The sequence below is a fragment of the Macrotis lagotis genome, chromosome 1, assembly GCF_037893015.1.
Source record: "Macrotis lagotis isolate mMagLag1 chromosome 1, bilby.v1.9.chrom.fasta, whole genome shotgun sequence".
NCBI lineage: Eukaryota > Metazoa > Chordata > Mammalia > Peramelemorphia > Peramelidae > Macrotis > Macrotis lagotis.
In genome coordinates, this window is record NC_133658.1 from 456,587,144 (window position 1) to 456,599,307 (window position 12,164).

General features: G+C 39.3%; 1 long non-coding RNA gene across 3 annotated transcripts in view; it reads right to left on the bottom strand.

Moving 5' to 3' along the window:
- Positions 1-12,164, bottom strand: part of LOC141506606 (uncharacterized) — a 226,245-nt gene that overhangs the window by 179,003 nt on the left and 35,078 nt on the right. The window contains exons 2-3 of one of the 3 annotated variants that reach the window (XR_012473923.1): positions 10,591-10,680; positions 7,894-8,003 (exon numbers count right to left, since the gene is read on the bottom strand). This is a non-coding gene — a long non-coding RNA (uncharacterized LOC141506606). Of the gene's footprint in view, positions 1-7,871; positions 8,004-10,590; positions 10,681-12,164 lie in introns of all 3 variants that reach the window. The other 2 variants (XR_012473924.1, XR_012473925.1) reach the window with 2 other exon arrangements.

Consider the following 12,164-nt stretch of genomic DNA (forward strand, 5'->3'; position numbering starts at 1 on the left):
ACCCCCAGATAAGATACCATTGGGAAAGGTATGAAAATCCTTTGCAGCATCTCATGATTCATATCCTAAAACATCATTCCTCAGGCTAATGCTAAGTTATCAATTCTGAACCATCTTCAATTAACAGCCTCATTACTCATCCCAATGATCTGAAGAAAGAGAAAGAAAAGATTAATGTTGTTTTAAAAGCTGCTTTCATCCCTCCACTGGATTTGTTCTCAAATACATCTGTGTTTCTTTTAGTGGAGAGGTTGAGATAATTCTGAGGCTATTCTACCTGTCTACCACCTTTGATCCAAGAATATCTCTAAACACCTTCCACAAAGCATGTGCACCAAACCTCTCTGAACAGCTTTTAAAGGGAGGCCTGATCTACCGAATTAGAATCCGACGTACAATTCAAAAAGGAGATTTCTTCTGCACTCCACCTTTAGGATAAAATAGGTAAAGGAGTAATTGAGGTGATGGCCAGATGTAACAGAAAGGAACAAGCAGGAAATGTCCTTTTATTTCTTTCAATTCTCTATGTAGCCACAGTATTAACCAATGGCCATTGAAGTTTAAAATAGAGCTTCCCAGGAACAGCTAGGTGGCACAGTGAATTGAGCACTGACCCAGGAGTCAGGAGGCCTGAGTTCAAATACAGTTTCAGACAATTAATGATTTCCTAGCTGTGTGACCTTGGGCAAGTCACTTAACCCCATTACCTTACCAAAGAAACGTAATTAAAAAAATAAAGTAGGGTTTCCCTTTGGCATATGCCCAAAGTGGTATGATCTGAAGGGCATCAGTGATACTCCTCTAGCAAAATTACCTCCCCACAACCTGCTATGATTGCCCCAAATCCCACCACTGGAGCCTCGTGCCTTTCTGATTAAGACATTGCCCTCCCTGGAGCTCACCTCAGAATGAATTAAGTTATCAGATATTCTCCCTCTGACTTGAAAGGATCTCAAAAAGTAGGAGGTCACTGGGGCCTGAGGAGATGGAATAGCTGTGACAGCATGGGGAGAGGTCAGGTGGAAAGGGAGGAGTGGGATGGGGTGAGTTTAAGGTAGGATGTGACAGAGTGGGCTGGAGAGTAGGAATTAAAGGGAGTGAAGTTTGAAAACAAACTGAAAGTTTGTGGGGAGACAGGCTGATGTGGTAAAAAGCATACTTACTAGATTTGGAGTTCACAGACTTAAGTTTGAATTCGACCTTTACAGTCATGTAACCTCAGGTTCCTTCTCTGTAAAAATTGACAGTTTGAATAAGGTGACCATGAAATGCTCCTTTCTGGTTCCAGATCTAAGATGCTATTATTCAAAATTTTGGAGCTGGGACAACTCTGAACCTGAAGCCCTTTAAGGATCCTAAATGCCTGCTGAATCATCAATAATTAAATTATATGTAGAATAATCAGTTTAGAGTTAGAATGGCTCTCAGAGCCCATCTAGTCCAACCTCCTCTTTTTTTTAAATATATGAAGAAACTAAGGCCTGGGAAGATTAAATGAACCACACAAGGTCATACAGGTAATAAATAAGTGACACAATCAAAATTCAAACCCTGATCTTCTGACCTCAAATCCAAGGATCTTTTACATGTCTCTCCTTCTGCCGCCATCTCTTCTCTTTTTGTTATATGTTTTTCTTTACTGTCTTTGGAAAGCAGTAAAGCATTCAGGACAGATTGAAGAGAATATCTTATTCCCTGGCCATTTTTAATAGATGTAGAATAATGGGAAAATGTTCTGCCTGGGCTCTGGAAGAGTAGGTCCAGAATTAGACTAGAATAGAAATCACAGGGGCATCATTTTAGGAAGCTACAAGAGAGGTTAGGCTGATAACTGACACCTCTGAGATTCTTCTTCTCAAAGTGGGTAGATTCCAGAGATTTGTTACACCTTGGTAAGCCTAATAGATCTCCTACTGCAACCCTCTTCTTTTCCACATGACAAAACTAAAGCCCAGGGAAGAAAAGGGATCTACTTAAGATTACATATTTGCTAATGGCATAAAATCCATAGTCAATAGCATCCTAATTGTAAAGAGAGCTAGACTCTAGGTTTGCAGATCCTACAAGAAGTCCTTCTGAACTTTCACTTGACTTAAACGTCATCAGGACCCTGCAGTGAATGGGGCTGAATCGAATCATCCCACAACCCTGAAAAATAAGACCCCCTTCTTTATAACAGCTCCCACCTGAACCATATTCAAAACATCTCACTTTCCTTTTTTCCTTTCCTACCCCCAGATCACCCAATAGCAGAAATCCACTTTCAGTCTCTTCCACATCCTGCTCTTCCCCCCAAGTCTCTGAGAGATGTTATCATAGTTAGCCTTATAACACAGCTGGGAGGAAGGGAGGAGAAACAGTCACTTTGCCTCAAATGTTTCAGAGGGAAATTTTCAATGTTTAGTGTCAGATGTGGCCTACAGCCAAGATACATCAGGAAAACTTTCATGTATCCATCTAGCTGAATGAAAAAAAAATCCTTCAAGAGAAAGCTTGTGGCAAAGTGACAAAGCTTGATGGGCACCCCAACAAGTCTAAGCCACAAAATGGAAACACCTAAATGCATGTTGTCTCCTGACTGGCATTCTGGATGAATGGTTCCCCCAGTATTTCACCACTCTGTTTTTCCTTGACTTTCTCTCCCTGACCCTCCTCAGCACTGCATCTCAGACTGAGTAGTTTCAATATTTTCTGTCACACTCATGGAACAATGTTAACTTCTTTCCATGACCATTCCATTTTGCTTTCCTTTTTGTCTCTGACTCCAATGTCACTTACCCGCCAATAAAAAAAAAATCAATGGTTCCCTTGGGGTTCAAACCAAATAACTTGTAATCTTCAAGACTGTCCCAACACCTCCAGATGATAGCTTCAGTCTACTGTTGTCTCCTTCAGAGACAGGCGTGAGTATGGTTACACTTCGTTGAATCAATAGAGTATAATGGATGATGTGTTGGAGTTGGAGTCAAGATCTCATTTAAGTTCCATCTCTCATACTTACCAGTTATGTGATACTTGGCAAATCACAATCTCTCTCAGACTCATTTTTTCTTCTGAAAAATGAGGGGGTTGGACTACAGGATTGTTGAAGTCCCTTAGAGATCTAAATTGATCCTCCTGTATTCTTTTCTCTTGAGGTAAACTGAGGCAAAGCTGCACAGCCTTGTGACTTTGTGACCACCCACAAATATAAGCAACACCTTACAAGTATAAGTATCAAATTTGTATCTGTGGAGGGAGCTCCCTAGATCAGTGAAATCACAAGTATAGACAAAAGAAAAAAAGGCTAGGGGGAAGACCACCAGTGATATGACTACCTGTCGAGTAGGAGGGTCCTTCCATTTTTCTTTTGTTCCTTGCTCTGGGCTCAAACCTCAAATCTTCCTGACATTTGGTGCAGGTTTTTTGTATCTTTACTCTAGAATCACTCACACCCACAACTGCTAACTTATCTCTTCCCCTCCCTTCCACCCTCACTGCTCTTGGCAGTTTCAATTAGCTAATTACTTCAGCAATTACTTCTCAAATGCAATTTAGAACCCACATGTAACTGCCTCCTGGCAGACTTTGCCAGGATATCTTGCTTCTGACTGCTGCCCCAAGTTACTTTTCCTAAGTTTTTGTAATATTAAGAGATCCAATATCAGGGTTTCCGCATCATCCACAGATGAGCCTGGAAGGGTTGGCAAGGGCACTGCCAAGAATACCTAGCCAAGACTGAAATTAGGCCATGACCTCTTTGCCTTGAATTGGAGGGATTTTGCTAAGTTATTAGATAATCAGACTTTGATGCTTGCTATTCCCCACTGTCTTATTCACCTCCAATCATTTTGCCACCATCTTCATTTAAAGCAAAGTGAAATGTTCTTATTGTTCCCACCCCTGTTGCTTTGATCTTTAAATGACCCCACGATGCAGGTTAGATCATAATCCACACTCTAACCCTGGACTCGAGCCAACGACCCAATAAAGCGACTTTGCCAGAGGCTGGAGTTGTTTTTGCATCTCCCAGCAGGCAAATTAGCCTCTGCTGCTGCTCAGTGTAAATAGAACGTCTCTGGTCTGACTTTAGCCTAATCTGTCTGTGTGGGGGGATGACACTGACTTAATGTGGGCAATAAATACAGCTCCTTCAGTTAAACAAAATAGACAGGTTTGTGCTAATAACCTTTGAACCTCCTAGGACCCTGATGTCAATTGTATTTGTCTTAAAGCTGAGGTTTACTTCACTTTGTTTACCAAAGAGAGGCTTCTCCATGAGAATAATTCAAATATATTGCAGCCACAAAGCCCATCCAAAGAGCTTCTCTGAAAACATCTCTCAGCCAGGAACCAGGAGCTTTCCTCCACCTTGGACAGCAGTAAGAGCTCTGGACCTGTGTTCTAGTCCTTACTGTGTTTCTAAGTCATTGTATGACCTGGGCTAAATCACATTGGGCCTATTTCCACCTCAGCAAAATGGGAATAATAATCCTTGCCCTATTTCTTTTACAGGAGTGTTGTACAGATCAGCTAAGGAAATGGAAGCAAACACTTTTTAAATTGCTAAGTATGTGTAAGGAATTGTTGGGATCATCCCCACCCAGGGAATAAATCCACCATAACTTGGCCCTGGGAGCAGATATTCCTAGTCTGTTCCTATCAACACTCTCTGACTGAGTTCCATTCTTCACTTTCTGCCACCTAGCATCATAGATCCAGAACTGGAAAGGACTTCAGAGACCATAGAAATTCTAAAGATGAAAAATCCAAGGTCCAGGTAAGTTGATAAATTTCCACAGGTCAAGGGTAGAATTTGGAACCATGTTCTCTGAACCTGGATCCCTGACCCCATGCCTCCTCCCCATAACAGAGAATAGATTCTCTTCTAGATTCTATATCTCCCCATAGGGAAACATGTCTGGGGAAAAAAAGAAACTTTATGGCAGAGTGGATTAGTATGTGGAACTCAGGAAACCTGAGTTTTAGTTCCTGCCTCTGGGTTGAATTCCCTATTCCTCTTTAAAAAGATAAATCCTCTAGCTCCTGTAGACCCCTGTCTCCTCATCCATCAAATGGAGAATATCTGCCCTCATATGGCTTTTCTGAACCTCAAAAGAAATATGTCTGAAAGCACATTGAAGATTGAATGATTCCCTAGGACCCCAGAAACTCTCAGTCAGAAAAAAAGTGACCAGAAGGGGAAAGCATGCTGTTAAAAAGTAGAATGGACCAGATAATGGGGGGAGGGGGAATCTTATATACAACATTAAGATTCCATGAAATTGATAAGCAATGTTTGTTTGGTTTGGGGTGGAATTCTGTAAAAGGAGGAGAGAATCTCTTTTACAAATACAATGGAATCCCATGCTGGTCCTTTCAAGTAAGAATTTGGAAGTATCTTTTGATTTAATGGAGGACTGAAGAAGTTCTTTTAGGAACAAAGAATGGATAAGTAAGCAAGGGTCTTTGAAAAACTTCAACTGACTTATCCAGGTAAAATGTCATTCTTATTAAGATACTCATTTTTTAATTCTACAAAAATTAGATGTTTCACTGTGTGGAGTATTCCTTCAGGAGACAGATCACAACCCACACCCCCAATTCCTCAGCAGCTAGTTTCATGGGCTGTTGTGGCCAAAAAAGAAATTCATCTTCTAGTGGCCAGCATTCTCTCAATACTAAGCTAGACTGGCCTTCAAGCAAGAGATACATGAACCATCAGTTGGCCCCTTTTCAAAGACTTGCTGGCTTTCAGAGTCCTGGAAACAGAATGGTGGTATTCAATTCTATTTAACAAGCATCTACTCTGTGCAAAGAGCTACACTGGGTGATGGGGGCACAAAAGACAAAAAAGAGAAAAATTTCTGCCTTCAAAGAGCTCATATTCTACTTCAAGAATCTAGGATCATATCCATGCCATGCAGAGCAGGATCTTGGCAGAAATTTCATGAAGAAAGAAAGTGGGGAGAAACACACACCTGTAATGACTGATGTACCAAGTAACAAAATTTGAAGTAACATAACTACTAGTGTGATTTTCCCATTTTATAGATATGTAAATTGAGGCCCAGAGAAATGAAGTAAGTCATCCACAATCACACAGATAACATGTGGCAGAATCAGAATATAAACTTAGATCTGACAACAAACATAATACTCTTTACACTGTTCCACCACCACCCTGAGAGAAGGTAAAGAAAGTGATGGAGTAGTGACAAAAACAAAGAAAACATCAACCACTGTAGAAAGAATCTTCCTTTTAGAAATGGTTTATCTTCTCCTGCTTCATGGACCCTCTCCTGACCTGCTAAAGTTCCCATCAATGTCCATGATTTGCAAGCATCCTCCTTGGGTCCTGCTCCCATTTAGAAACTCATAACTATAACTAAATCTTCATTTCAGAAGGAAGCAGGCATAAAGGTCTCAGGTAAGTTTGTTAGAGTAATCCAGCAATGGATGGTAGACCTACTGGTTAAGTGAGAACGGAAGTGTTGGCCTACACTCCACATGTAGCAAGAACCATAGAATGCTGGAAGCAAAAGAAACCTTAAAGGCCATCCTCAGTCAATCTCTCATTTTAGAACTGAAAAAACGGAGACCAAAGAGGACTCATGATCACAGACAGATTAGTGGCAGAGCCAGGATTAGAATTGAGGTGTCTTGGATCCCAATCTTCTATTCAATAGAATCTATTGACTGACATTGCTTTTTTATCTCTTTTAGTCAAAAATAACCATGAACCCTTTGGCTGTGGGCCTATCTGGCACCCCAGGTCTGGTTTATCATCTTAATCAATCAATAGCCACAGATAGACAAATGCAGCCCCTGAAACTTAATAGCTAGATGATGATGATGATGAACAAGATACTTGACCTCTAGGTCTTCAGTTTCCTGATCTATAAAAGTAGAGAAAATAATCCTGACGCAGCTACCTCATAGTGTTGTAGAGAAACTCCAACGAGATCATACTTGTAAAGTACTTTGCAAACCTTCAAGTCCTACAAAAAATGCCTAATGGAAAGTGTTTTTACCATGCATACAATTATTTTCTTTGATCTTACTGACCCACCTAAAGGCAGGCAGAGAGAACAAGTAACCAGGAGACAGCTGGTTCCATGTCCAACACTCTCTGTAATCCTGAGCAAGTCACTTCCCTTCTATGGACCTCAGTTTCCTTAACTATAAAGTTGCCCCACTTGTTCCCAAGATTTGTCAAAGGAGATAAGGTAGATGGTAAAACATTCCAATAATAACTAACATTTAAAATATGCAAAACACTTTACATCCATCATCCCATTGAAACCTTATGACAAGTAATACTGTCACCCTTATCAACCACATTTTACAGATGAGGAAATTAAGACTCAGAGACATTTCATGACTTGCCAGGGGTCATCCAACTAGTAAATATACTAAAGATGAGACTTAAACTCAAGTCCTGAGCCCAAGTTTAAAATTCTATTCACTATGTCCCACTGCCTCTAGAAAGTTTAAAGCGCCAATAAAATGTAAGGTGATGTCTGTGAGAAACAGGAACTTCAACCACAGGTATGCCCATATATTAATTCCCCTGCCCTATGTCAAGTTGGACACCATGGCAATATGTATGTTATCATTTAATCAAGGAGTAAAATTTTATTGAACACCTGCTACAGAGCATTCCCTTGGAAAAAATAGGAGACAGTTCTCCCCCTTTACCCAAAGGAGGACAGTTATAATATACATATACACACAAATGCATACACATAAACATCAGTAAATTTAACAAGGCAGTTGAATGACAAATACTCTACATTAAGACCAAATCGTCTTAGTGACTCCTAATGAAAAGTCTCAAATTCATTTCCCCTTTGCCCATGAGAGGATACAAAGCTTCTGGTATTACTCACATTTGAGGGACTAGACAATCACCTGAATTGAGCTTCACAGTTGACCTCTGCTGCGGTAATCAATTCCTGTTACCCAATTGGGGGGGGGGGGGATCCAAAGGACATCTTCTGCCTTCTTATCTTGACCTATACCTGGCAAGCAGAAGAAATAGCTGAATAGTCAATGCTGGACTAGGTTCCTCTGACCAAACTAGGTCTGGTTGCTTTAGAAGGAAAAAAAAAGGAAAATGAATACAAGATGGTGGGACAAGAAGCCAGGGTTGTAAGACCTTTAAAATGACCCTCTTAGCTGTTTATGGGACATTATCTGAGGTGAAACAGAGAAGGAAGAATAAACTTGAAGTCGGAAGGCCTGGCTGCTCTCTGAGATGCTTCATGATAAGCACCAGTATCCGTGTTTCTGCTCAGTTTTATAGCTGCCTTTAACTGCTCCATGTTTGGGATATTTTATCAGAAGACGGAAAGAGAAAGCAGGAGAGGGAGCCAAAGCAAAGTGGTTTCCTAAACAATAATCCCAAAACAACTTCAAGTGAAAAGAAACTCTTATCAGGCTATCAAGATAACACCCCTTATTTTCTCTTTGCCACAGTGGTCTGGCACTTAGATTCCCAGATCTGGTATGTACAAAGAATTCCTGAGCATCATAATAAATTTTCAAAGGCTCTGTAGCTCCACTAGTGTCCCTACCTCAGTTTGGAGGCAAAGCAAGTTAGTCTGATAAAATGCTTTAAACCTAAATCTGAAAAGCACTAATAAAAAAATGAATATTACTTCCCAATAAATAAGTAGTAAAATGATATAGTTTTCAAAAATTGCAAATATTAAACAACCATATGAAAGCAAGAGAACTATAAATCAAAACAATTATGAAATTTCACCTCTCTCCCAGTTAGTAGTCAAACATTACAGAAGACCAAAATGGTCAATTTTGGAAGGACAAGCAAATTGCTGGTAGAGCTGTGAACTGGTACAACATTCTGGAAAACAATTTGGAATTATGCAAATAAAGTGATTAAAATGTCCATATTCTTTGTGCCAAAGACTCCACTGCTAGGCATATACCACATGGAGGTTACTGATATTTTTTAAAAAAGGTCTCTAGACACTCAAATATTTATAGCTGAACTTTTGTGGTAGCAAAGAAATAGAAACAAAGTTCCTCAACTGTAGAATGACTAAACAAAGTGTGGCTCATGAATGCTGTATAATACATTATTACTGTACTATAAGAAACAAAAAACATGATGAATACAAAAAGGCAAGAAAAGATATATGAACTGTTCAAAGAAAGGGAAGAGGAAGAAAGGGAATAAGAATTCATATAGCAGCTCCTTTGAGTTGGACACTATTAAAAGATTTTTTTAGGAACATTATCTCATTTGATCCTCACAAATGCTGTTATCATCATTTACCGTTGAGGAAACTGAGGCAAACAGAAGCTAAGTGAGTTGTCCAAGATCACCAATAAAGTTAGCAGAGTCAGGAAAACAATATGAAGTCTGACTATAATAATGTAAGAAGAAAAAGCAACCATCTCACAAACAAACCAGCAAACAATTGACTGTTGCAAAATTATAAATACTAAGATTGGTTATCACTCCTTTGCAATAAAATACTCCATATATTCAGATTTTTTAATGTCTCAGTTTTACTGAATCTTTCCTTCCACCCCACCACCTTTTTAATCTTTGTTGTAAAGGAAAAAGGAGGGAAGGGCTCAAATATAGAGGGAAATATAAGGCACTGTTTAAAAGATATCAATGAAATCTCTTTTTAAAATAATTACCACTATTTAATATGGTAAACTGGAAGATTTGCATAGTGTCTTCCTATAGCAATTCTGTGAGATAAATTGTACAAGTATTGGAATTTAGAAGGAGAAATAGCTCACCTACATCCCATGGTTTTTCTTTGTTAATTAGAACACTTATCACAACAGATTCTTAAGTGAAAGTTTATCAAAACTAGGTTTTCCTTGTTTAACCTCTGAAAAACTTCATGTTTTGAGAATGGGCAGCAGACCACGACTTCATTTCCACAACACATCCACAGCCAGACCCTTTTCTCAACCTCTCCTTCTTGTATGGAATCCATTTGTGGAAGGTAAGGGTCATGTGTGGTTAGGGAACATGTGTGAAGAGACATGAGCCATGAACTCTTGTGGCTAAAGAATTCATGTGGAAGGTATAGATCTAGAGAACATTTGAACCTCCAAACCTATAGTCAGGCTGATCTGTCTATATAGATGAAAACATTCTGCTTTCAGCCCCACTCCTCTGTTATCCTAGCCCTGCTGTACATTGCTCCCTGATACCAGCTTCTGGGCTTCATCTCCTCAGGTTTTACAAGGTAAAACTTCTGCCTTTAACAAGATAAAGGCAGGCTGGTATCTCTTTAACCATATTTAGAGAACATGAGCTAGCACAGCCTGCTATGAAGCTTTGCTATAAAACCCACTTCACACCCAAGATCTTCTTCAGTTTGGCATACTAATAGATTTGAATAAGAAAAAAAGGGTGAGTGAAAGGAGACAAAATCATTGCCATCCAAAACTCCAGACTCACAATCCTGCATAATGCATGACTATGAATAGTAAAACAAAAGCAAAACTCCCTCTTTGCTGCTCCGTTTTGGTCAGTAAAAAGCCTTAGAGATCTCTCCATACTTAATACAAAAGCAGGATTTTTCCCTGAGATAATTTATGTGATGGATTAAGTACCTGATTTGGAATGAGGAGAATTTGAGCTCTTCTTGGCTATTTGCTAGCTGTGTCACCATGGTGAATCATTATTTTCCTCAGTTTTCCTCTCTGTAAAATAGAGATGATAATATTTCTACTATGTACCCCATGATTTTGCTACAAGAATCAAATAAGCTAAGATATAAAAAAAATGATTATCCCTTATTTGATCTTCCTCTTTCCCCTAACAGTTTTTAAATGCCCATTTTCATTATCTTTTTTCAGGTTACCATGGGCTTTAACACTCTGGACATTGTTCTTTCAGGATGGTGCTTTTTGTGGGGGGGGGGGTTAATTTTCATTTCTTGCTTTCATAATTTTTACGTGATTTTTATATTTTCAGTTGTAGATAAGTCCCCTGTGCATCTACAAGATAGAACTTTTCCTCCTCCTCCTCCTCCTCCTCCTCCTTCCCCTCCTCCTCCTCTTCTTCAAAATAGCTTTCATTTGTATCTTCAGGATTTAATTCTTTAATGCTCCACTTGAGATAACTTCCCATATGTCTTACTTGTCCTTTCTCTGAGCATTGTGAAATCTAGTTTCTGAGGATCTAGTGTATATCAAACTATGCTTGACTTTATTCTCCTTGATCACAAATTCTACGATGAAAATTAATTAACTTCTCTTTGATTTCTTGCCCAGGATTTCTTTATCCCTAGCAAGGATTTCCTAGGTTCCTAAAGGCAATATTGTTTATCCACATATGAATCAAGGGAAGTGAACAGGGGTAATCAGATTTAATAATTTATGTAATATTCCCTATCATATTTAAGAGGCAGGCCCTGGATAAGCAAAAGATCATCTTCTTATCAAAACCAAGTCATTAAACAGCTCATTTGCAAAAGATACCAACATCTGCTGGTACACCACAACTAATGTCTTCTTCTAATGTTACCCAAATATTTCTGACAGAACCTATGGATCCACATCATCAATTAATTTTTGGATTTTTGCAAGGCAAGGTGTTAAGTGACTTGCCCAAGGTCACACAGCTTAATAAGAATTAAGTGTCTGAGGCCAAATTTGAACTCAGGTCCTCCTGATTCCAAGACCGGTGCTCTATCCACTGTGACACCTAGTGCCCCCACATCATCAATTCTTACAGCAATAACAATTGCTAACCAAGTTGTAGGAATAAGAATAAATAATAACTGCAATAAATTGTGATAAGCTGTAACCCATCCTACTAATCCCTGGAAAGATTTAGAAAACCCATCAGACCATATTCAGAAAAGGAAAGTCAAAGGAAATTCACAGCAAACTTTTTCCAGACCAATTCAGCAAAGAGAGACAGACAATGGAATGGGGACTAGACAAGTTTGGAGCATTTCAACTCTAGACTGTGCATTGAGAAAAGAAAAGGTCCTAGAACAGAAAACAAGACAATAGCTAAATGGCAGCGCTGGTGCTCATAACCCAGATCTGGGTCTTCCATTCAGTATGGACAGAGGAAGCAATTAGTCCTAGAGGTATACTACAACAGAGAATAATTCAAATCCCCAGATCATGTAGTATGCAAGGAGTAAAAACATGAAGAAGCAGCAGCTGGTTGG